We start from the raw sequence: 24,553 nt of genomic DNA, 5'->3' as shown, positions 1-24,553 counted from the left end.
GCTCCCGTTTGTGAGCATGCAGTATTTAAAAAACGGCCCTTTTCAGGGCCACCACTTACCTCTCAAAAGAGCACAGAGTCCCACTTACAGTACTCCTCTAACGTAGCTTGCGCTATTCTCCCTCTCAAAACAGTCATCTCCCCGAAACCTGCACGGAAAAAAGCCCTCATTATCAGTTATGATGTCTACATTTTAATGCTAACAAGAGAAAACAAACATTATCTTCCTTGCTGTGCACGTCTAAAAGACAAAGTATTGTAAATATACTACTTTAAGTATCCTTTCCTTTCCTTTCTAGTTAAGTGTGTGTTCTTACATGCATAGGTTGGTAGTATCCAGCAGTCAAGAACAGAATTATACAGCATAAATGAAATGAAAAGAAATCTATAATGTACTTCCTTCTTCCTTCCCTTCTGAAAATTAAATATTAAGAGGGGCCTGGAGCTACCTTACTCATTTCCCCCTTAAATAAATAACCTCAAAGGAAAGGCTATTCTTGTGCTCTCCTGGCTAATGTTACAGATGCCCTCATATTTGCAGTGTCTCATTATTGTTATTATTATCATTATTATTAGGAGAGTTGTCTGAACTGCTCTATCACTTCAGGATTTCTCCATACTTCTGCTAAGATAGCTATAGCAGCATGATAGACAAACAGCTCTTATCTTAAGGAGTTGGTGGCCCTGAAAAGGGCCGTTTATTTATATTTTTCCGGTGAGCCAACGCCCTGACCGAGAACAGGAACTTAAGCCTTCTTCTCGGTCTTCTTAGGCAGGAGCACTGCCTGGATGTTGGGCAGAACACCACCCTGGGCAATGGTCACTCCAGACAGCAACTTGTTCAACTCCTCGTCGTTACGGATGGCCAACTGTAAGTGACGAGGGATGATCCTGGTCTTCTTGTTGTCACGGGCTGCATTGCCCGCCAACTCAAGAACTTCAGCTGCCAGGTATTCCATGACTGCAGCCAGGTACACAGGAGCCCCAGCACCCACTCGCTCAGCGTAGTTTCCCTTGCGGAGGAGACGGTGGATACGGCCGACAGGGAACTGCAGGCCTGCACGGCTGGAGCGACTCTTGGACTTGCCCTTCACTTTTCCTCCCTTTCCTCGTCCTGACATGATGCTATGATGCTCTGCTGCTCTACTTCGAAGGGAAAATGATACCGAATCACTCTGCGCACCAGTTTTGTAGCCTGCAAGGTTGCTCAACGTTACGAGCCAACCAATAAGGCTGCAGTAAGCTTGCGCTCATTGGCTAGTCGCATGCAGCCCTCTCGGTCTTAAAAAGAATTGCAAGGGGGCCGAAAAATTTACTTTCTAGGAGACATCCCAGACAACCATGCCACCCAAGACAAGCGGAAAGGCAGCCAAGAAAGCCGGCAAGGCCCAGAAGAACATCTCCAAGGGAGACAAGAAGAAGAAGCGCAAGAGGAAGGAAAGCTATGCCATCTACATCTACAAGGTGCTTAAACAGGTACATCCTGATACTGGCATCTCCAGCAAGGCGATGAGCATCATGAACAGCTTTGTCAACGACATCTTCGAGCGCATCGCCGCTGAGGCTTCCCGTCTGGCCCACTACAACAAGCGCTCCACCATCACCAGTCGGGAGATCCAGACTGCCGTCCGCCTCCTGTTGCCCGGTGAGCTGGCCAAGCACGCCGTCAGTGAGGGTACCAAGGCAGTTACCAAATACACCAGCTCCAAGTAAGGTGCCAGGTTTTCTGCCTTGCTGCATTCTTAACAAACGGCCCTTTTCAGGGCCACCACACCTTTAAAAAAAAGAGCAGCATCTGTTAGCCTTGTTATCAACTCCACTCTGATTTTATCTATCTGTCCTACTTCATATACATCGAAAGACAGTGCAAAACATTCAAATCATAAGCTAAGGAGGGAAGAACTACTACTACTACTACTACTACATTACCTTATTGCTAAAAATCCTCCTGCTTTGTCCTTTACAATGAAAACCAGACCAAGCCCCATGGCACTACAGCCCCTAAGCAAGCAGGCTGAGTGGACCTCAAAGCAGCCATTAGATCGAGGTAAAATTCCTTTGCCTGGCCGGGAATTGAACCCGGGCCCCCCAGCTACGAGGCAGGCACGCTGCCCCTGCGCTACAGCGCCGGCCCCTTCACAACCACCTTCAGTAATTATTATTATTATTATTATTATTATTATTACAACCCTCGACACTTCCCGTGTGTGTGTGCGCGCGCGCGCCAGCGCGCGCGTTTTTTTGGGGTTAGGTTACGAGAAGTGGGGTTAAGTCGAGTTAGGGTACGTTTCGCCGCGGAGCGCGACAACCACCCGCGCCCGCTCCGCGACGGCGACCTCCGAGCACACCCCTGCACCATTGCCAACGCCCCCGCGCCACAAAGACCTCCAGGAAACTCGCTTTGCGGTTCGTATGGACGTTTCAAGCTCCGTTCTCTCGCCAACGGCCATACCATGTTGAATACACCGGTTCTCGTCCGATCACCGCAGTTAAGCAACATTGGGCGTGGTCAGTACTTGGATGGGTGACCGCTTGGGAACACCACGTGCCGTTGGCTCAATTCCCTTTTTACCAAGTTTCCCAGTCCCAGTACGACAACTTACTTTCAACTTTTGCCTCAGGCCAGCAGAAATTGCTTAAATCACGTTTTTTGTTACGTCTGAAACTAGCTAGACCTTTTGCTGCTCTTCGACCCCGTGGCTATACAGGAACGAAGCTTAGCGTAGTATTGCATTTCCTCCTAGGTGACCGGCCTAACCTGGCGGCGGCGACATCATCATCATCGTTGTTGTTATTATTATTATTATTATTATTATTATTATTATTATTATTATTATTATTATTATTATTATTCGTCGTCTCTCTCTCTCTCTCTCTCTCTCTCTCTCTCTCTCTGTGTGTGTGTGTGTGTGTGTGTGTGTGTGTGTGTGTGTGTGTGTGTGTGTCGACCTAGGGGACCCTTGCTGAGCCTAGCACCGCTTCCAATTACTCGTGCCAGGATTTTAACTTTCGTACCTCCTATCGTACGTCCCTATGTCTAAACTTGCTGTTCTTATTCTTTTAGGTTAGTGTAGCTTATCCTGCAGGCCTCTTATGGCACATAACATCATTCTACGTCCTATTTCTCCCAATATTAAGATTATTAAAGGGCGGAACGAGGCTTCTAAACTCCCCGCCCACCTTGAAAATCGCGAGGAAGGTGGTTTCCATGCAACGTCATCGACACTGTCGTGATTACAATGAAAGCCATGTCCTAGCAACCGACCGCGGCATTTAGCAGCCCCTCAAAGAGTCGAACAATTTCCTTTTATGTTCTTTCAGGTAAGTAGCTATTCAAATTACGACACGGTTCGGCAATAAGTTACAAGTTTGTAGTACGCTCGTGTCTCTCCCGGGCTTCCTTACGAACGGTAGGGCACCAGTGCAGTACAGTGGCCTACACACAGCCCGCTATCTTCGAAGTGCGTGTGTTGCGATGTAACGTAGTTTTGAAGCCTAGGAACTTGTAAAACTCTTTCATTTCTATCAAAGACGAGACGCCCTTCAAATAAGACTGAGAAGGTAACCTTTTGACGACAAGGGTTAGTTCAAAGAGTCGTGACGTTTTAGGTTAGGTGAAGGGAGGAAAGCACTCGTTTTTGTTGTTTGTACGTCAGCTGACCGATCTTTTGGCAAGTGATAAATTGAGTAGAACGAATCGGAACTCCGTATAGTTACTGTTACCGTCCTAGAATTAAAATTAGACCATTCTGAGCCCTACTTGACAGGTTCGACACCGGCTCACTCGTGTGATATTTCGATGGTCTGTAGATATGGGCGCATAAAAAGAACTCCTGCGGGACAAACTTCCGGCACCTCGGCATCTACGAAAGGCGTAAGATAATAGTGAACATAACCTTACTAGTAGTACCACCACCACCATTACTGCTACTAATACGACTATTACTTAAGGCAGTGGACAATTTCGAACTCAAGCAATAATGTGTCCTTTTGCTGACCACCTGATCACTGCCTCTTGCCTTACTACTACAGGCTAGCGTTCAAGGAAAGAAAGAAAGAAAGAAAGAAAGAAAGAAATAAGTTACCGTTCTTCCCAAGTCAGGTTAGGATTTCTGCATCAGACACGGCTAGGGCTGATCGTGGATCTACTAGTACCTAACATGCTAAATTGTGCTCCGTTATATCATCACCAGTCGTGAAGTCACACCTGCATCTTCTAATTACAGGGTAGATGCTACATATTTCGGGCAATATATAACCCAGGTTTGGCTTGGATAACCTAAAAATATTCAGGTACTGGGTCTGGCCTGGTTATATCAAGTGTCACCCTAGATCAGCAGGGCTAAGAATCATCAGGTCTCTGTCATGAATTTAAATGGCTTAGTACCCCTCATTATGGTGTACTTCTCTTCATATTTGAGGGAAGAGGAGTAAAACTTAAAACTTTATTGCCTGTCTTAAACCACCTACTTTCTTTGGGGTATTGTCTAGCACAAACTTCTAAGGCGACCACATCACACAGCCCGATGCTCGAATACTGCTTGGGCAGGGGTGTAGGTGGTGGTTAGTGGTTGCAAGAAGGGTCCTGGAAGGGAGGGATAATAAGCCAGTACGCCACTTGCTCTTAAGTCTGTACCTTTCATTATACGGTTTCATTAACTATTTTTTACACCTGCCCTGTAGTATGGTACCATTTAGTAAGAGGTCTCTAGAGTTTGGCCTAGTACAACCTTCAATGAAAGTAGTTTTCAGGAGTGGTTAGGTACCCCTATACTTACTTTCTTTCTTTCTTTCTTTCTTTCTTTCTTTCTTTCTTTCTTGGATTACAAGGTGTCGGTAAAGCAGCTGATCGTTGCTTATGTACAAAAAAATGTTCATACATGGGCTTTCATTCGCTGAGGTAAATGATAATGATAATAATAATAATAATAATAATAATAATAATAATAATAATAATAATAATAATAATAATGGCAAGAACACAAAGGGTCCTTTTCTCTGCAGCTGATTTTTAGCATGAAGGACAGAGGCTGTCATGATGATGATGATTACCGAGTGATACCGTTAAGCTAAAACCCAGTAGGGGATTAATATTAACAGCAGGGAACGTTGTGCAGAATCATTCAGTAAAGATGTAATGGCAGGGGGAGGGGGGGAAGAGGGCGTTCAGTATAATACACCATCAACCCAAGTACAGTGCATATTTAGCTCTATGTTATGTAATGCTCTCTCTGCTCTCTGTACCTTTATTTGGCCCTACAACTTGTCTCACCAAGTGAAGGAGATCTTACACATAGTTACTGTACTGTACTTAATTTCACGCTGACTTCAACTGCTAGTAGGATACGCACGTCGAACCATGCAGAAACCTGCACGATTTCAAACGACTGCCGACTAGATAGCGACTAGGCCGAAGAAAGAAAGGGCATCTTATAAATCGAGAGCGACAATTCATTTTCGAGGTTAGGGTTACCGCTTGGTTCTCTTAGCCAAAGAAATCATGAAACCATTTTGCGAGTAAAAACTGATGTTACCTGAATTTTGGATACAGTTATTACTACCATCATCATCATCATCATCATCATCATCATCATCATCGTCATACGCTACTCTGTATGATGAAGGTGGGTAGCAAGATCGAGTCTCGGCGCGATCAGTTGGCTTCAAATTCTGCTTCACCTCGTTCAGAGTATACATATTCAAGGTAAAAACACTAGCTTCTCTCAAAAAATAAACTCCTATTGAAGGGTCATTAAACACAACTTCTTCTTCTTCTTCTTCTTCTTCTTCTTCTTCTTCTTCTTCTTCTTCTTCTTCTTCTTCTTATTATTATTATTATTATTATTATTATTATTATTATTATTATTATTATTATTATTATTATTATTATTTTCCTTTCTTTCTTTCTTTCTTTCTTTCTGTCTTTCTTTCTTTCTTTCTTTCTTTCTTTCTTTCTTTCTTTCAGGACCATTTAAGTGAGATGTTAGCTGTATGAGTGTTGCAGCACCTCAAACCTTTACATTTTTTCCCTTGTAAGTTGTGGCAATGTCTTGCAGAGAAGTTTGTTGGGAAACCATGGTCCTTCCTTCCTTCCTTCCTTCCTTCCTTCCTTCCTTCCTTCCTTCCTTCCTTCCTTCCTTCCTTCCAATAAATCTGCTGAGTTGCTGTCTCAAAGGGTCTCTCATCCTAAAGAAATTTGACCGAAGGTAAGGGATGTTGCCAGGTCTATCAAACTGACAGACTTATCATCTCCTGGTACAGGAAATCTGTTCTTTGAAGAGTCTGGACTGACTGCCCCTTCCTCCGTCACGGTGTTCTCGATCCTGCCTTCGCAGCCCACTGGAGGCAGTAAGATACGACTCACAATGCCTCCATCCAGCAGGCGAGGGGTGAAGCCTCTCCTGAGGCGGTACAGGCTCTGTAGCGAACTGGAAATTTAATTATGCCCTAAGAAACATCTAGAGGTTCCCTTGGGCAGGCTGTCCCTTTTCCCAACCTGAGCTTTCGACCCCCGACAGGGGCTGAAAGCTGCTGGATGTGAGAGACTGTACAGAGTTGAGAGCCTTATAAATAGAGGCCTAAAGGCTAGGACTTTACGAGATTGGCGCTACCAGCAGGAAAGCAGGAGTCGAACGAGTCATGGAGGCTAGCTTCTAACTTATGTCCTTTATCCTGTAGGTCCTTTCAAGCAAAGCTACAAGAGGCAGATTACAGCAGGTCTGCTTCACTCTGTGGAAAACTACCTAAAGGCTGACTTGCCTTTGCTCTCACTCGGAAGGGGTTAGAGCCTGAGGATGGCCGTTCAGCTCCATTGCTAGAGGAAGGATTGGGCTTCCTTCAGGTAAGAGGGGGTCACTCCCGGGGGCGTCGCGACGACGACGGCCGCCCCTAAACGTCGGCATGGAGAGGCGGCTGGTGAAATGCTGCCCATCGAACGCACCTCCATCAGGACGCCCGAAGCAAGGTGACGAGTACTTCTGCCACCTGAGGAGCAGCGTCAAACCTTTGACTATCCCTTCCTAACCGAACCCTGATTGTAACCCACCCCTTAAAGACGCAGGGAGCACGAGAAAGGAGCTAGGAAGCACGTCCCCAACTTGTCGCCGCGCAACCCACCCGACAGCCAGCCACTGCTGTTTCCTGCGCGGTCCGAGTAGCCTGATACACTCAGATAACCAGGGGAGCGCGCGAACACATTCTCATCGTGACCATGGCTGACACAGCAACAGCATCGGCAGCATCTGCACCCGCCTCGGCTCCGGCCCAGGCGTCGCCCAAGAAGAGCAAGGCTTCTGCATCGAAGAAACCTCGCACCAAGCCTGCCCATCCGAAAACCTCCGAGATGGTGGGCAGTGCCATCAAGAGCCTGAAGGAACGAGGTGGATCTTCTCTGCAGGCTATCAAGAAGTACATCTCTGCCAACTACAAGGTGGACTCTGAGAAGCTGGCCCCTTTCATCAAGAAGTACCTGAAATCTGCCGTGGCTTCCGGAGAGCTGGTCCAGACCAAGGGGAAGGGAGCTTCAGGTTCCTTCAAGCTCGCTTCGGCTGCCAAGCCGGAGAAGGCCAGCGCAGCCCCTGTCAAGCGGTCCGCTGCCCCCAAGGAGAAGCGCATCCCCAAGGCGAAGAAGGCTGGTGGAGCCAAGGCTGCAGCCAAGAAAGCCATTTCCAAAAAGCCTGCCGAGAAGAAGAAGGCCGCTCCTGCTCCCAAACCCAAGCAGAAGGCTCCTTCCAAGGCTAAGAAGGCCGCCAAGGTGCCCACTAAGAAACCTAAGGCACCTAAGCCTAAAAAGGCCGCTAAGCCCAAGGCCTCGCCTAAAAAGGCACCAGCAAAAAGGAAGTGAGGACATTTCATGTTCTTGCTTCCTTCTACACGCACCTCTTGCTCTCGTAGGAGCAGAGGAAAAACGGCCCTTATCAGGGCCATCAATTTTATTCCCCAAGAGAGCATATTATGTCAGTCACTGTCCAAGGCTGGAACCCTGGCCTCTCCTATCTCTGCCTCCTAAACAGGCTAGTTTGTCTCATTGCGGGGCGACTCACTCTTCAAATTTCATTATTATTGTACTTAACTACATTTTTCTTTATCCTTACTTACTGCACTTTTGCTGTTGCTGTTGTTGTTGTTATTATTATTATTATTATTATTATTATTATTATTATTATTATTACTATCACGTCCTAGATATTAATTAATGAATTATTGTACTCAATACTCAAGATTATTATTATTATTATTATTATTATTATTATTATTATTATTATTGTTATTATTATTATATTCTGTTACTCTTAGATTTTTCCTTGAACCTAGAGGAACCACTAGCTTTTTTTCTTTTCGTTTTCCTTCTATCCTAGACCAGAGAGACAATAACTACTCTTCTAGGAAATTTTGGTGGCCCTGAAAAGGGCCGTTTGGTAAAGCTCCAGCCATAAGACAAGCACCGGACTTAGGCACGTTCGCCACGGATGCGGCGGGCGAGCTGGATGTCCTTAGGCATGATGGTGACACGCTTGGCGTGGATGGCACACAAGTTGGTGTCTTCAAAAAGACCCACCAGGTAGGCCTCACTGGCCTCCTGCAAGGCCATGACAGCCGAGCTCTGGAAGCGCAGGTCGGTCTTGAAGTCCTGAGCTATCTCTCTCACCAGCCGCTGGAAGGGCAGCTTGCGGATCAGAAGCTCAGTGCTCTTCTGGTAGCGTCTGATCTCACGCAGGGCCACGGTACCGGGCCTGTAGCGATGAGGCTTCTTCACTCCTCCGGTGGCAGGCGCGCTCTTACGGGCAGCCTTGGTGGCCAGTTGCTTGCGCGGGGCCTTGCCTCCGGTAGATTTACGTGCAGTCTGCTTAGTACGGGCCATCACGTGCTCACTGTCGACTCGTCCCAGGAAGAATGGTTCGGGGGCTTGCTGCCCGACTGTTTTATTGCTTCGCTTCCCCCACCCTCGGTAGCAGCTGCACTCCCATTGGCCGGGCGGTGCTGACGTCACCGGGGCCAGGCACTTTCAACAAAAGCGAGGGGCCTCGAGTGCCAGCCGCATTCTAGCTCTGAACTCGCAGCTCTACTGATCTATCATGACCGGACGAGGCAAGGGAGGCAAGGGACTCGGCAAAGGAGGCGCCAAGCGTCACAGGAAGGTGCTCCGAGACAACATCCAGGGCATCACTAAGCCTGCCATCAGACGTCTCGCTCGCAGAGGTGGAGTCAAGCGTATTTCGGGACTTATCTACGAGGAGACCCGTGGCGTGCTCAAGGTATTCCTGGAGAACGTTATCCGGGATGCCGTCACCTACACCGAGCACGCCAAGAGGAAGACCGTGACCGCCATGGATGTCGTCTATGCTCTCAAGAGGCAGGGACGCACCCTGTACGGTTTTGGTGGTTAAGTCTCCTCCGAGCGTGCTCCCGTTTGTGAGCATGCAGTATTTAAAAAACGGCCCTTTTCAGGGCCACCACTTACCTCTCAAAAGAGCACAGAGTCCCACTTACAGTACTCCTCTAACGTAGCTTGCGCTATTCTCCCTCTCAAAACAGTCATCTCCCCGAAACCTGCACGGAAAAAAGCCCTCATTATCAGTTATGATGTCTACATTTTAATGCTAACAAGAGAAAACAAACATTATCTTCCTTGCTGTGCACGTCTAAAAGACAAAGTATTGTAAATATACTACTTTAAGTATCCTTTCCTTTCCTTTCTAGTTAAGTGTGTGTTCTTACATGCATAGGTTGGTAGTATCCAGCAGTCAAGAACAGAATTATACAGCATAAATGAAATGAAAAGAAATCTATAATGTACTTCCTTCTTCCTTCCCTTCTGAAAATTAAATATTAAGAGGGGCCTGGAGCTACCTTACTCATTTCCCCCTTAAATAAATAACCTCAAAGGAAAGGCTATTCTTGTGCTCTCCTGGCTAATGTTACAGATGCCCTCATATTTGCAGTGTCTCATTATTGTTATTATTATCATTATTATTAGGAGAGTTGTCTGAACTGCTCTATCACTTCAGGATTTCTCCATACTTCTGCTAAGATAGCTATAGCAGCATGATAGACAAACAGCTCTTATCTTAAGGAGTTGGTGGCCCTGAAAAGGGCCGTTTATTTATATTTTTCCGGTGAGCCAACGCCCTGACCGAGAACAGGAACTTAAGCCTTCTTCTCGGTCTTCTTAGGCAGGAGCACTGCCTGGATGTTGGGCAGAACACCACCCTGGGCAATGGTCACTCCAGACAGCAACTTGTTCAACTCCTCGTCGTTACGGATGGCCAACTGTAAGTGACGAGGGATGATCCTGGTCTTCTTGTTGTCACGGGCTGCATTGCCCGCCAACTCAAGAACTTCAGCTGCCAGGTATTCCATGACTGCAGCCAGGTACACAGGAGCCCCAGCACCCACTCGCTCAGCGTAGTTTCCCTTGCGGAGGAGACGGTGGATACGGCCGACAGGGAACTGCAGGCCTGCACGGCTGGAGCGACTCTTGGACTTGCCCTTCACTTTTCCTCCCTTTCCTCGTCCTGACATGATGCTATGATGCTCTGCTGCTCTACTTCGAAGGGAAAATGATACCGAATCACTCTGCGCACCAGTTTTGTAGCCTGCAAGGTTGCTCAACGTTACGAGCCAACCAATAAGGCTGCAGTAAGCTTGCGCTCATTGGCTAGTCGCATGCAGCCCTCTCGGTCTTAAAAAGAATTGCAAGGGGGCCGAAAAATTTACTTTCTAGGAGACATCCCAGACAACCATGCCACCCAAGACAAGCGGAAAGGCAGCCAAGAAAGCCGGCAAGGCCCAGAAGAACATCTCCAAGGGAGACAAGAAGAAGAAGCGCAAGAGGAAGGAAAGCTATGCCATCTACATCTACAAGGTGCTTAAACAGGTACATCCTGATACTGGCATCTCCAGCAAGGCGATGAGCATCATGAACAGCTTTGTCAACGACATCTTCGAGCGCATCGCCGCTGAGGCTTCCCGTCTGGCCCACTACAACAAGCGCTCCACCATCACCAGTCGGGAGATCCAGACTGCCGTCCGCCTCCTGTTGCCCGGTGAGCTGGCCAAGCACGCCGTCAGTGAGGGTACCAAGGCAGTTACCAAATACACCAGCTCCAAGTAAGGTGCCAGGTTTTCTGCCTTGCTGCATTCTTAACAAACGGCCCTTTTCAGGGCCACCACACCTTTAAAAAAAAGAGCAGCATCTGTTAGCCTTGTTATCAACTCCACTCTGATTTTATCTATCTGTCCTACTTCATATACATCGAAAGACAGTGCAAAACATTCAAATCATAAGCTAAGGAGGGAAGAACTACTACTACTACTACTACTACATTACCTTATTGCTAAAAATCCTCCTGCTTTGTCCTTTACAATGAAAACCAGACCAAGCCCCATGGCACTACAGCCCCTAAGCAAGCAGGCTGAGTGGACCTCAAAGCAGCCATTAGATCGAGGTAAAATTCCTTTGCCTGGCCGGGAATTGAACCCGGGCCCCCCAGCTACGAGGCAGGCACGCTGCCCCTGCGCTACAGCGCCGGCCCCTTCACAACCACCTTCAGTAATTATTATTATTATTATTATTATTATTATTACAACCCTCGACACTTCCCGTGTGTGTGTGCGCGCGCGCGCCAGCGCGCGCGTTTTTTTGGGGTTAGGTTACGAGAAGTGGGGTTAAGTCGAGTTAGGGTACGTTTCGCCGCGGAGCGCGACAACCACCCGCGCCCGCTCCGCGACGGCGACCTCCGAGCACACCCCTGCACCATTGCCAACGCCCCCGCGCCACAAAGACCTCCAGGAAACTCGCTTTGCGGTTCGTATGGACGTTTCAAGCTCCGTTCTCTCGCCAACGGCCATACCATGTTGAATACACCGGTTCTCGTCCGATCACCGCAGTTAAGCAACATTGGGCGTGGTCAGTACTTGGATGGGTGACCGCTTGGGAACACCACGTGCCGTTGGCTCAATTCCCTTTTTACCAAGTTTCCCAGTCCCAGTACGACAACTTACTTTCAACTTTTGCCTCAGGCCAGCAGAAATTGCTTAAATCACGTTTTTTGTTACGTCTGAAACTAGCTAGACCTTTTGCTGCTCTTCGACCCCGTGGCTATACAGGAACGAAGCTTAGCGTAGTATTGCATTTCCTCCTAGGTGACCGGCCTAACCTGGCGGCGGCGACATCATCATCATCGTTGTTGTTATTATTATTATTATTATTATTATTATTATTATTATTATTATTATTATTATTATTATTATTCGTCGTCTCTCTCTCTCTCTCTCTCTCTCTCTCTCTCTCTCTGTGTGTGTGTGTGTGTGTGTGTGTGTGTGTGTGTGTGTGTGTGTGTGTGTCGACCTAGGGGACCCTTGCTGAGCCTAGCACCGCTTCCAATTACTCGTGCCAGGATTTTAACTTTCGTACCTCCTATCGTACGTCCCTATGTCTAAACTTGCTGTTCTTATTCTTTTAGGTTAGTGTAGCTTATCCTGCAGGCCTCTTATGGCACATAACATCATTCTACGTCCTATTTCTCCCAATATTAAGATTATTAAAGGGCGGAACGAGGCTTCTAAACTCCCCGCCCACCTTGAAAATCGCGAGGAAGGTGGTTTCCATGCAACGTCATCGACACTGTCGTGATTACAATGAAAGCCATGTCCTAGCAACCGACCGCGGCATTTAGCAGCCCCTCAAAGAGTCGAACAATTTCCTTTTATGTTCTTTCAGGTAAGTAGCTATTCAAATTACGACACGGTTCGGCAATAAGTTACAAGTTTGTAGTACGCTCGTGTCTCTCCCGGGCTTCCTTACGAACGGTAGGGCACCAGTGCAGTACAGTGGCCTACACACAGCCCGCTATCTTCGAAGTGCGTGTGTTGCGATGTAACGTAGTTTTGAAGCCTAGGAACTTGTAAAACTCTTTCATTTCTATCAAAGACGAGACGCCCTTCAAATAAGACTGAGAAGGTAACCTTTTGACGACAAGGGTTAGTTCAAAGAGTCGTGACGTTTTAGGTTAGGTGAAGGGAGGAAAGCACTCGTTTTTGTTGTTTGTACGTCAGCTGACCGATCTTTTGGCAAGTGATAAATTGAGTAGAACGAATCGGAACTCCGTATAGTTACTGTTACCGTCCTAGAATTAAAATTAGACCATTCTGAGCCCTACTTGACAGGTTCGACACCGGCTCACTCGTGTGATATTTCGATGGTCTGTAGATATGGGCGCATAAAAAGAACTCCTGCGGGACAAACTTCCGGCACCTCGGCATCTACGAAAGGCGTAAGATAATAGTGAACATAACCTTACTAGTAGTACCACCACCACCATTACTGCTACTAATACGACTATTACTTAAGGCAGTGGACAATTTCGAACTCAAGCAATAATGTGTCCTTTTGCTGACCACCTGATCACTGCCTCTTGCCTTACTACTACAGGCTAGCGTTCAAGGAAAGAAAGAAAGAAAGAAAGAAAGAAAGAAATAAGTTACCGTTCTTCCCAAGTCAGGTTAGGATTTCTGCATCAGACACGGCTAGGGCTGATCGTGGATCTACTAGTACCTAACATGCTAAATTGTGCTCCGTTATATCATCACCAGTCGTGAAGTCACACCTGCATCTTCTAATTACAGGGTAGATGCTACATATTTCGGGCAATATATAACCCAGGTTTGGCTTGGATAACCTAAAAATATTCAGGTACTGGGTCTGGCCTGGTTATATCAAGTGTCACCCTAGATCAGCAGGGCTAAGAATCATCAGGTCTCTGTCATGAATTTAAATGGCTTAGTACCCCTCATTATGGTGTACTTCTCTTCATATTTGAGGGAAGAGGAGTAAAACTTAAAACTTTATTGCCTGTCTTAAACCACCTACTTTCTTTGGGGTATTGTCTAGCACAAACTTCTAAGGCGACCACATCACACAGCCCGATGCTCGAATACTGCTTGGGCAGGGGTGTAGGTGGTGGTTAGTGGTTGCAAGAAGGGTCCTGGAAGGGAGGGATAATAAGCCAGTACGCCACTTGCTCTTAAGTCTGTACCTTTCATTATACGGTTTCATTAACTATTTTTTACACCTGCCCTGTAGTATGGTACCATTTAGTAAGAGGTCTCTAGAGTTTGGCCTAGTACAACCTTCAATGAAAGTAGTTTTCAGGAGTGGTTAGGTACCCCTATACTTACTTTCTTTCTTTCTTTCTTTCTTTCTTTCTTTCTTTCTTTCTTGGATTACAAGGTGTCGGTAAAGCAGCTGATCGTTGCTTATGTACAAAAAAATGTTCATACATGGGCTTTCATTCGCTGAGGTAAATGATAAAATGATAATAATAATAATAATAATAATAATAATAATAATAATAATAATAATAATAATAATAATGGCAAGAACACAAAGGGTCCTTTTCTCTGCAGCTGATTTTTAGCATGAAGGACAGAGGCTGTCATGATGATGATGATTACCGAGTGATACCGTTAAGCTAAAACCCAGTAGGGGATTAATATTAACAGCAGGGAACGTTGTGCAGAATCATTCAGTAAAGATGTAATGGCAGGGGGAGGGGGGGAAGAGGGCGTTCAGTATAATACACCATCAACCCAAGTACAGTGCATATTTAGCTCTATGTTATGTAATGCTCTCTCTGCTCTCTGTACCTTTATTTGGCCCTACAACTTGTCTCACCAAGTGAAGGAGATCTTACACATAGTTACTGTACTGTACTTAATTTCACGCTGACTTCAACTGCTAGTAGGATACGCACGTCGAACCATGCAGAAACCTGCACGATTTCAAACGACTGCCGACTAGATAGCGACTAGGCCGAAGAAAGAAAGGGCATCTTATAAATCGAGAGCGACAATTCATTTTCGAGGTTAGGGTTACCGCTTGGTTCTCTTAGCCAAAGAAATCATGAAACCATTTTGCGAGTAAAAACTGATGTTACCTGAATTTTGGATACAGTTATTACTACCATCATCATCATCATCATCATCATCATCATCATCATCGTCATACGCTACTCTGTATGATGAAGGTGGGTAGCAAGATCGAGTCTCGGCGCGATCAGTTGGCTTCAAATTCTGCTTCACCTCGTTCAGAGTATACATATTCAAGGTAAAAACACTAGCTTCTCTCAAAAAATAAACTCCTATTGAAGGGTCATTAAACACAACTTCTTCTTCTTCTTCTTCTTCTTCTTCTTCTTCTTCTTCTTCTTCTTCTTCTTCTTCTTCTTATTATTATTATTATTATTATTATTATTATTATTATTATTATTATTATTATTATTATTATTATTATTTTCCTTTCTTTCTTTCTTTCTTTCTTTCTGTCTTTCTTTCTTTCTTTCTTTCTTTCTTTCTTTCTTTCTTTCTTTCAGGACCATTTAAGTGAGATGTTAGCTGTATGAGTGTTGCAGCACCTCAAACCTTTACATTTTTTCCCTTGTAAGTTGTGGCAATGTCTTGCAGAGAAGTTTGTTGGGAAACCATGGTCCTTCCTTCCTTCCTTCCTTCCTTCCTTCCTTCCTTCCTTCCTTCCTTCCTTCCTTCCTTCCTTCCAATAAATCTGCTGAGTTGCTGTCTCAAAGGGTCTCTCATCCTAAAGAAATTTGACCGAAGGTAAGGGATGTTGCCAGGTCTATCAAACTGACAGACTTATCATCTCCTGGTACAGGAAATCTGTTCTTTGAAGAGTCTGGACTGACTGCCCCTTCCTCCGTCACGGTGTTCTCGATCCTGCCTTCGCAGCCCACTGGAGGCAGTAAGATACGACTCACAATGCCTCCATCCAGCAGGCGAGGGGTGAAGCCTCTCCTGAGGCGGTACAGGCTCTGTAGCGAACTGGAAATTTAATTATGCCCTAAGAAACATCTAGAGGTTCCCTTGGGCAGGCTGTCCCTTTTCCCAACCTGAGCTTTCGACCCCCGACAGGGGCTGAAAGCTGCTGGATGTGAGAGACTGTACAGAGTTGAGAGCCTTATAAATAGAGGCCTAAAGGCTAGGACTTTACGAGATTGGCGCTACCAGCAGGAAAGCAGGAGTCGAACGAGTCATGGAGGCTAGCTTCTAACTTATGTCCTTTATCCTGTAGGTCCTTTCAAGCAAAGCTACAAGAGGCAGATTACAGCAGGTCTGCTTCACTCTGTGGAAAACTACCTAAAGGCTGACTTGCCTTTGCTCTCACTCGGAAGGGGTTAGAGCCTGAGGATGGCCGTTCAGCTCCATTGCTAGAGGAAGGATTGGGCTTCCTTCAGGTAAGAGGGGGTCACTCCCGGGGGCGTCGCGACGACGACGGCCGCCCCTAAACGTCGGCATGGAGAGGCGGCTGGTGAAATGCTGCCCATCGAACGCACCTCCATCAGGACGCCCGAAGCAAGGTGACGAGTACTTCTGCCACCTGAGGAGCAGCGTCAAACCTTTGACTATCCCTTCCTAACCGAACCCTGATTGTAACCCACCCCTTAAAGACGCAGGGAGCACGAGAAAGGAGCTAGGAAGCACGTCCCCAACTTGTCGCCGCGCAACCCACCCGACAGCCAGCCACTGCTGTTTCCTGCGCGGTCCGAGTAGCCTGATACACTCAGATAACCAGGGGAGCGCGCGAACACATTCTCATCGTGACCATGGCTGACACAGCAACAGCATCGGCAGCATCTGCACCCGCCTCGGCTCCGGCCCAGGCGTCGCCCAAGAAGAGCAAGGCTTCTGCATCGAAGAAACCTCGCACCAAGCCTGCCCATCCGAAAACCTCCGAGATGGTGGGCAGTGCCATCAAGAGCCTGAAGGAACGAGGTGGATCTTCTCTGCAGGCTATCAAGAAGTACATCTCTGCCAACTACAAGGTGGACTCTGAGAAGCTGGCCCCTTTCATCAAGAAGTACCTGAAATCTGCCGTGGCTTCCGGAGAGCTGGTCCAGACCAAGGGGAAGGGAGCTTCAGGTTCCTTCAAGCTCGCTTCGGCTGCCAAGCCGGAGAAGGCCAGCGCAGCCCCTGTCAAGCGGTCCGCTGCCCCCAAGGAGAAGCGCATCCCCAAGGCGAAGAAGGCTGGTGGAGCCAAGGCTGCAGCCAAGAAAGCCATTTCCAAAAAGCCTGCCGAGAAGAAGAAGGCCGCTCCTGCTCCCAAACCCAAGCAGAAGGCTCCTTCCAAGGCTAAGAAGGCCGCCAAGGTGCCCACTAAGAAACCTAAGGCACCTAAGCCTAAAAAGGCCGCTAAGCCCAAGGCCTCGCCTAAAAAGGCACCAGCAAAAAGGAAGTGAGGACATTTCATGTTCTTGCTTCCTTCTACACGCACCTCTTGCTCTCGTAGGAGCAGAGGAAAAACGGCCCTTATCAGGGCCATCAATTTTATTCCCCAAGAGAGCATATTATGTCAGTCACTGTCCAAGGCTGGAACCCTGGCCTCTCCTATCTCTGCCTCCTAAACAGGCTAGTTTGTCTCATTGCGGGGCGACTCACTCTTCAAATTTCATTATTATTGTACTTAACTACATTTTTCTTTATCCTTACTTACTGCACTTTTGCTGTTGCTGTTGTTGTTGTTATTATTATTATTATTATTATTATTATTATTATTATTATTATTACTATCACGTCCTAGATATTAATTAATGAATTATTGTACTCAATACTCAAGATTATTATTATTATTATTATTATTATTATTATTATTATTATTATTGTTATTATTATTATATTCTGTTACTCTTAGATTTTTCCTTGAACCTAGAGGAACCACTAGCTTTTTTTCTTTTCGTTTTCCTTCTATCCTAGACCAGAGAGACAATAACTACTCTTCTAGGAAATTTTGGTGGCCCTGAAAAGGGCCGTTTGGTAAAGCTCCAGCCATAAGACAAGCACCGGACTTAGGCACGTTCGCCACGGATGCGGCGGGCGAGCTGGATGTCCTTAGGCATGATGGTGACACGCTTGGCGTGGATGGCACACAAGTTGGTGTCTTCAAAAAGACCCACCAGGTAGGCCTCACTGGCCTCCTGCAAGGCCATGACAGCCGAGCTCTGGAAGCGCAGGTCGGTCTTGAAGTCCTGAGCTATCTCTCTCACCAGCCGCTGGAAGGGCAGCTTGCGGATCAGAAGCTCAGTGCTCTTCTGGTAGCGTCTGATCTCACGCAGGGCCACGGTACCGGGCCTGTAGCGATGAGGCTTCTTCACTCCTCCGGTGGCAGGCGCGCTCTTACGGGCAGCCTTGGTGGCCAGTTGCTTGCGCGGGGCCTTGCCTCCGGTAGATTTACGTGCAGTCTGCTTAGTACGGGCCATCACGTGCTCACTGTCGACTCGTCCCAGGAAGAATGGTTCGGGGGCTTGCTGCCCGACTGTTTTATTGCTTCGCTTCCCCCACCCTCGGTAGCAGCTGCACTCCCATTGGCCGGGCGGTGCTGACGTCACCGGGGCCAGGCACTTTCAACAAAAGCGAGGGGCCTCGAGTGCCAGCCGCATTCTAGCTCTGAACTCGCAGCTCTACTGATCTATCATGACCGGACGAGGCAAGGGAGGCAAGGGACTCGGCAAAGGAGGCGCCAAGCGTCACAGGAAGGTGCTCCGAGACAACATCCAGGGCATCACTAAGCCTGCCATCAGACGTCTCGCTCGCAGAGGTGGAGTCAAGCGTATTTCGGGACTTATCTACGAGGAGACCCGTGGCGTGCTCAAGGTATTCCTGGAGAACGTTATCCGGGATGCCGTCACCTACACCGAGCACGCCAAGAGGAAGACCGTGACCGCCATGGATGTCGTCTATGCTCTCAAGAGGCAGGGACGCACCCTGTACGGTTTTGGTGGTTAAGTCTCCTCCGAGCGTGCTCCCGTTTGTGAGCATGCAGTATTTAAAAAACGGCCCTTTTCAGGGCCACCACTTACCTCTCAAAAGAGCACAGAGTCCCACTTACAGTACTCCTCTAACGTAGCTTGCGCTATTCTCCCTCTCAAAACAGTCATCTCCCCGAAACCTGCACGGAAAAAAGCCCTCATTATCAGTTATGATGTCTACATTTTAATGCTAACAAGAGAAAACAAACATTATCTTCCTTGCTGTGCACGTCTAAAAGACAAAGTATTGTAAATATACTACTTTAAGTATCCTTTCCTTTCCTTTCTAGTTAAGTGTGTGTTCTTACATGCATAGGTTGGTAGTATCCAGCAGTCAAGAACAGAATTATACAGCATAAATGAAATGAAAAGAAATCTATAATGTACTTCCTTCTTCCTTCCCTTCTGAAAATTAAATATTAAGAGGGGCCTGGAGCTACCTTACTCATTTCCCCCTTAAATAAATAACCTCAAAGGAAAGGCTATTCTTGTGCTCTCCTGGCTAATGTTACAGATGCCCTCATATTTGCAGTGTCTCATTATTGTTATTATTATCATTATTATTAGGAGAGTTGTCTGAACTGCTCTATCACTTCAGGATTTCTCCATACTTCTGCTAAGATAGCTATAGCAGCATGATAGACAAACAGCTCTTATCTTAAGGAGTTGGTGGCCCTGAAAAGGGCCGTTTATTTATATTTTTCCGGTGAGCCAACGCCCTGACCGAGAACAGGAACTTAAGCCTTCTTCTCGGTCTTCTTAGGCAGGAGCACTGCCTGGATGTTGGGCAGAACACCACCCTGGGCAATGGTCACTCCAGACAGCAACTTGTTCAACTCCTCGTCGTTACGGATGGCCAACTGTAAGTGACGAGGGATGATCCTGGTCTTCTTGTTGTCACGGGCTGCATTGCCCGCCAACTCAAGAACTTCAGCTGCCAGGTATTCCATGACTGCAGCCAGGTACACAGGAGCCCCAGCACCCACTCGCTCAGCGTAGTTTCCCTTGCGGAGGAGACGGTGGATACGGCCGACAGGGAACTGCAGGCCTGCACGGCTGGAGCGACTCTTGGACTTGCCCTTCACTTTTCCTCCCTTTCCTCGTCCTGACATGATGCTATGATGCTCTGCTGCTCTACTTCGAAGGGAAAATGATACCGAATCACTCTGCGCACCAGTTTTGTAGCCTGCAAGGTTGCTCAACGTTACGAGCCAACCAATAAGGCTGCAGTAAGCTTGCGCTCATTGGCTAGTCGCATGCAGCCCTCTCGGTCTTAAAAAGAATTGCAAGGGGGCCGAAAAATTTACTTTCTAGGAGACATCCCAGACAACCATGCCACCCAAGACAAGCGGAAAGGCAGCCAAGAAAGCCGGCAAGGCCCAGAAGAACATCTCCAAGGGAGACAAGAAGAAGAAGCGCAAGAGGAAGGAAAGCTATGCCATCTACATCTACAAGGTGCTTAAACAGGTACATCCTGATACTGGCATCTCCAGCAAGGCGATGAGCATCATGAACAGCTTTGTCAACGACATCTTCGAGCGCATCGCCGCTGAGGCTTCCCGTCTGGCCCACTACAACAAGCGCTCCACCATCACCAGTCGGGAGATCCAGACTGCCGTCCGCCTCCTGTTGCCCGGTGAGCTGGCCAAGCACGCCGTCAGTGAGGGTACCAAGGCAGTTACCAAATACACCAGCTCCAAGTAAGGTGCCAGGTTTTCTGCCTTGCTGCATTCTTAACAAACGGCCCTTTTCAGGGCCACCACACCTTTAAAAAAAAGAGCAGCATCTGTTAGCCTTGTTATCAACTCCACTCTGATTTTATCTATCTGTCCTACTTCATATACATCGAAAGACAGTGCAAAACATTCAAATCATAAGCTAAGGAGGGAAGAACTACTACTACTACTACTACTACATTACCTTATTGCTAAAAATCCTCCTGCTTTGTCCTTTACAATGAAAACCAGACCAAGCCCCATGGCACTACAGCCCCTAAGCAAGCAGGCTGAGTGGACCTCAAAGCAGCCATTAGATCGAGGTAAAATTCCTTTGCCTGGCCGGGAATTGAACCCGGGCCCCCCAGCTACGAGGCAGGCACGCTGCCCCTGCGCTACAGCGCCGGCCCCTTCACAACCACCTTCAGTAATTATTATTATTATTATTATTATTATTATTACAACCCTCGACACTTCCCGTGTGTGTGTGCGCGCGCGCGCCAGCGCGCGCGTTTTTTTGGGGTTAGGTTACGAGAAGTGGGGTTAAGTCGAGTTAGGGTACGTTTCGCCGCGGAGCGCGACAACCACCCGCGCCCGCTCCGCGACGGCGACCTCCGAGCACACCCCTGCACCATTGCCAACGCCCCCGCGCCACAAAGACCTCCAGGAAACTCGCTTTGCGGTTCGTATGGACGTTTCAAGCTCCGTTCTCTCGCCAACGGCCATACCATGTTGAATACACCGGTTCTCGTCCGATCACCGCAGTTAAGCAACATTGGGCGTGGTCAGTACTTGGATGGGTGACCGCTTGGGAACACCACGTGCCGTTGGCTCAATTCCCTTTTTACCAAGTTTCCCAGTCCCAGTACGACAACTTACTTTCAACTTTTGCCTCAGGCCAGCAGAAATTGCTTAAATCACGTTTTTTGTTACGTCTGAAACTAGCTAGACCTTTTGCTGCTCTTCGACCCCGTGGCTATACAGGAACGAAGCTTAGCGTAGTATTGCATTTCCTCCTAGGTGACCGGCCTAACCTGGCGGCGGCGACATCATCATCATCGTTGTTGTTATTATTATTATTATTATTATTATTATTATTATTATTATTATTATTATTATTATTATTATTCGTCGTCTCTCTCTCTCTCTCTCTCTCTCTCTCTCTCTCTCTCTGTGTGTGTGTGTGTGTGTGTGTGTGTGTGTGTGTGTGTGTGTGTGTGTGTCGACCTAGGGGACCCTTGCTGAGCCTAGCACCGCTTCCAATTACTCGTGCCAGGATTTTAACTTTCGTACCTCCTATCGTACGTCCCTATGTCTAAACTTGCTGTTCTTATTCTTTTAGGTTAGTGTAGCTTATCCTGCAGGCCTCTTATGGCACATAACATCATTCTACGTCCTATTTCTCCCAATATTAAGATTATTAAAGGGCGGAACGAGGCTTCTAAACTCCCCGCCCACCTTGAAAATCGCGAGGAAGGTGGTTTCCATGCAACGTCATCGACACTGTCGTGATTACAATGAAAGCCATGTCCTAGCAACCGACCGCGGCATTTAGCAGCCCCTCAAAGAGTCGAACAATTTCCTTTTATGTTCTTTCAGGTAAGTAGCTATTCAAATTACGACACGGTTCGGCAATAAGTTACAAGTTTGTAGTACGCTCGTGTCTCTCCCGGGCTTCCTTACGAACGGTAGGGCACCAGTGCAGTACAGTGGCCTACACACAGCCCGCTATCTTCGAAGTGCGTGTGTTGCGATGTAACGTAGTTTTGAAGCCTAGGAACTTGTAAAACTCTTTCATTTCTATCAAAGACGAGACGCCCTTCAAATAAGACTGAGAAGGTAACCTTTTGACGACAAGGGTTAGTTCAAAGAGTCGTGACGTTTTAGGTTAGGTGAAGGGAGGAAAGCACTCGTTTTTGTTGTTTGTACGTCAGCTGACCGATCTTTTGGCAAGTGATAAATTGAGTAGAACGAATCGGAACTCCGTATAGTTACTGTTACCGTCCTAGAATTAAAATTAGACCATTCTGAGCCCTACTTGACAGGTTCGACACCGGCTCACTCGTGTGATATTTCGATGGTCTGTAGATATGGGCGCATAAAAAGAACTCCTGCGGGACAAACTTCCGGCACCTCGGCATCTACGAAAGGCGTAAGATAATAGTGAACATAACCTTACTAGTAGTACCACCACCACCATTACTGCTACTAATACGACTATTACTTAAGGCAGTGGACAATTTCGAACTCAAGCAATAATGTGTCCTTTTGCTGACCACCTGATCACTGCCTCTTGCCTTACTACTACAGGCTAGCGTTCAAGGAAAGAAAGAAAGAAAGAAAGAAAGAAAGAAATAAGTTACCGTTCTTCCCAAGTCAGGTTAGGATTTCTGCATCAGACACGGCTAGGGCTGATCGTGGATCTACTAGTACCTAACATGCTAAATTGTGCTCCGTTATATCATCACCAGTCGTGAAGTCACACCTGCATCTTCTAATTACAGGGTAGATGCTACATATTTCGGGCAATATATAACCCAGGTTTGGCTTGGATAACCTAAAAATATTCAGGTACTGGGTCTGGCCTGGTTATATCAAGTGTCACCCTAGATCAGCAGGGCTAAGAATCATCAGGTCTCTGTCATGAATTTAAATGGCTTAGTACCCCTCATTATGGTGTACTTCTCTTCATATTTGAGGGAAGAGGAGTAAAACTTAAAACTTTATTGCCTGTCTTAAACCACCTACTTTCTTTGGGGTATTGTCTAGCACAAACTTCTAAGGCGACCACATCACACAGCCCGATGCTCGAATACTGCTTGGGCAGGGGTGTAGGTGGTGGTTAGTGGTTGCAAGAAGGGTCCTGGAAGGGAGGGATAATAAGCCAGTACGCCACTTGCTCTTAAGTCTGTACCTTTCATTATACGGTTTCATTAACTATTTTTTACACCTGCCCTGTAGTATGGTACCATTTAGTAAGAGGTCTCTAGAGTTTGGCCTAGTACAACCTTCAATGAAAGTAGTTTTCAGGAGTGGTTAGGTACCCCTATACTTACTTTCTTTCTTTCTTTCTTTCTTTCTTTCTTTCTTTCTTTCTTGGATTACAAGGTGTCGGTAAAGCAGCTGATCGTTGCTTATGTACAAAAAAATGTTCATACATGGGCTTTCATTCGCTGAGGTAAATGATAATGATAATAATAATAATAATAATAATAATAATAATAATAATAATAATAATAATAATAATAATGGCAAGAACACAAAGGGTCCTTTTCTCTGCAGCTGATTTTTAGCATGAAGGACAGAGGCTGTCATGATGATGATGATTACCGAGTGATACCGTTAAGCTAAAACCCAGTAGGGGATTTATTAACAGCAGGGAACGTTGTGCAGAATCATTCAGTAAAGATGTAATGGCAGGGGGAGGGGGGGAAGAGGGCGTTCAGTATAATACACCATCAACCCAAGTACAGTGCATATTTAGCTCTATGTTATGTAATGCTCTCTCTGCTCTCTGTACCTTTATTTGGCCCTACAACTTGTCTCACCAAGTGAAGGAGATCTTACACATAGTTACTGTACTGTACTTAATTTCACGCTGACTTCAACTGCTAGTAGGATACGCACGTCGAACCATGCAGAAACCTGCACGATTTCAAACGACTGCCGACTAGATAGCGACTAGGCCGAAGAAAGAAAGGGCATCTTATAAATCGAGAGCGACAATTCATTTTCGAGGTTAGGGTTACCGCTTGGTTCTCTTAGCCAAAGAAATCATGAAACCATTTTGCGAGTAAAAACTGATGTTACCTGAATTTTGGATACAGTTATTACTACCATCATCATCATCATCATCATCATCATCATCATCATCGTCATACGCTACTCTGTATGATGAAGGTGGGTAGCAAGATCGAGTCTCGGCGCGATCAGTTGGCTTCAAATTCTGCTTCACCTCGTTCAGAGTATACATATTCAAGGTAAAAACACTAGCTTCTCTCAAAAAATAAACTCCTATTGAAGG

At 46.7% G+C, this 24,553-nt stretch overlaps 3 non-coding genes across 3 annotated transcripts; all 3 read left to right on the top strand.

The window, feature by feature from the left end:
• The first annotated feature begins 2,437 nt into the window (after positions 1 to 2,437).
• Positions 2,438 to 2,556, top strand: LOC137500607 (5S ribosomal RNA). Its single transcript, XR_011018115.1, has one exon. It is a non-coding gene; the product is annotated as a 5S ribosomal RNA (ribosomal RNA).
• Positions 2,557 to 11,837: 9,281 nt separating this feature from the next.
• Positions 11,838 to 11,956, top strand: LOC136886945 (5S ribosomal RNA). Its single transcript, XR_010861896.1, has one exon. It is a non-coding gene; the product is annotated as a 5S ribosomal RNA (ribosomal RNA).
• Positions 11,957 to 21,243: 9,287 nt separating this feature from the next.
• Positions 21,244 to 21,362, top strand: LOC136873000 (5S ribosomal RNA). Its single transcript, XR_010860147.1, has one exon. It is a non-coding gene; the product is annotated as a 5S ribosomal RNA (ribosomal RNA).
• The last annotated feature ends 3,191 nt before the right edge of the window (positions 21,363 to 24,553 follow it).

This window comes from Anabrus simplex, chromosome 4 (genome assembly GCF_040414725.1).
Source record: "Anabrus simplex isolate iqAnaSimp1 chromosome 4, ASM4041472v1, whole genome shotgun sequence".
In the NCBI taxonomy this organism is placed as follows: Eukaryota; Metazoa; Arthropoda; class Insecta; order Orthoptera; family Tettigoniidae; genus Anabrus; species Anabrus simplex.
This window is presented reverse-complemented; position numbering and strand designations above follow the sequence as displayed.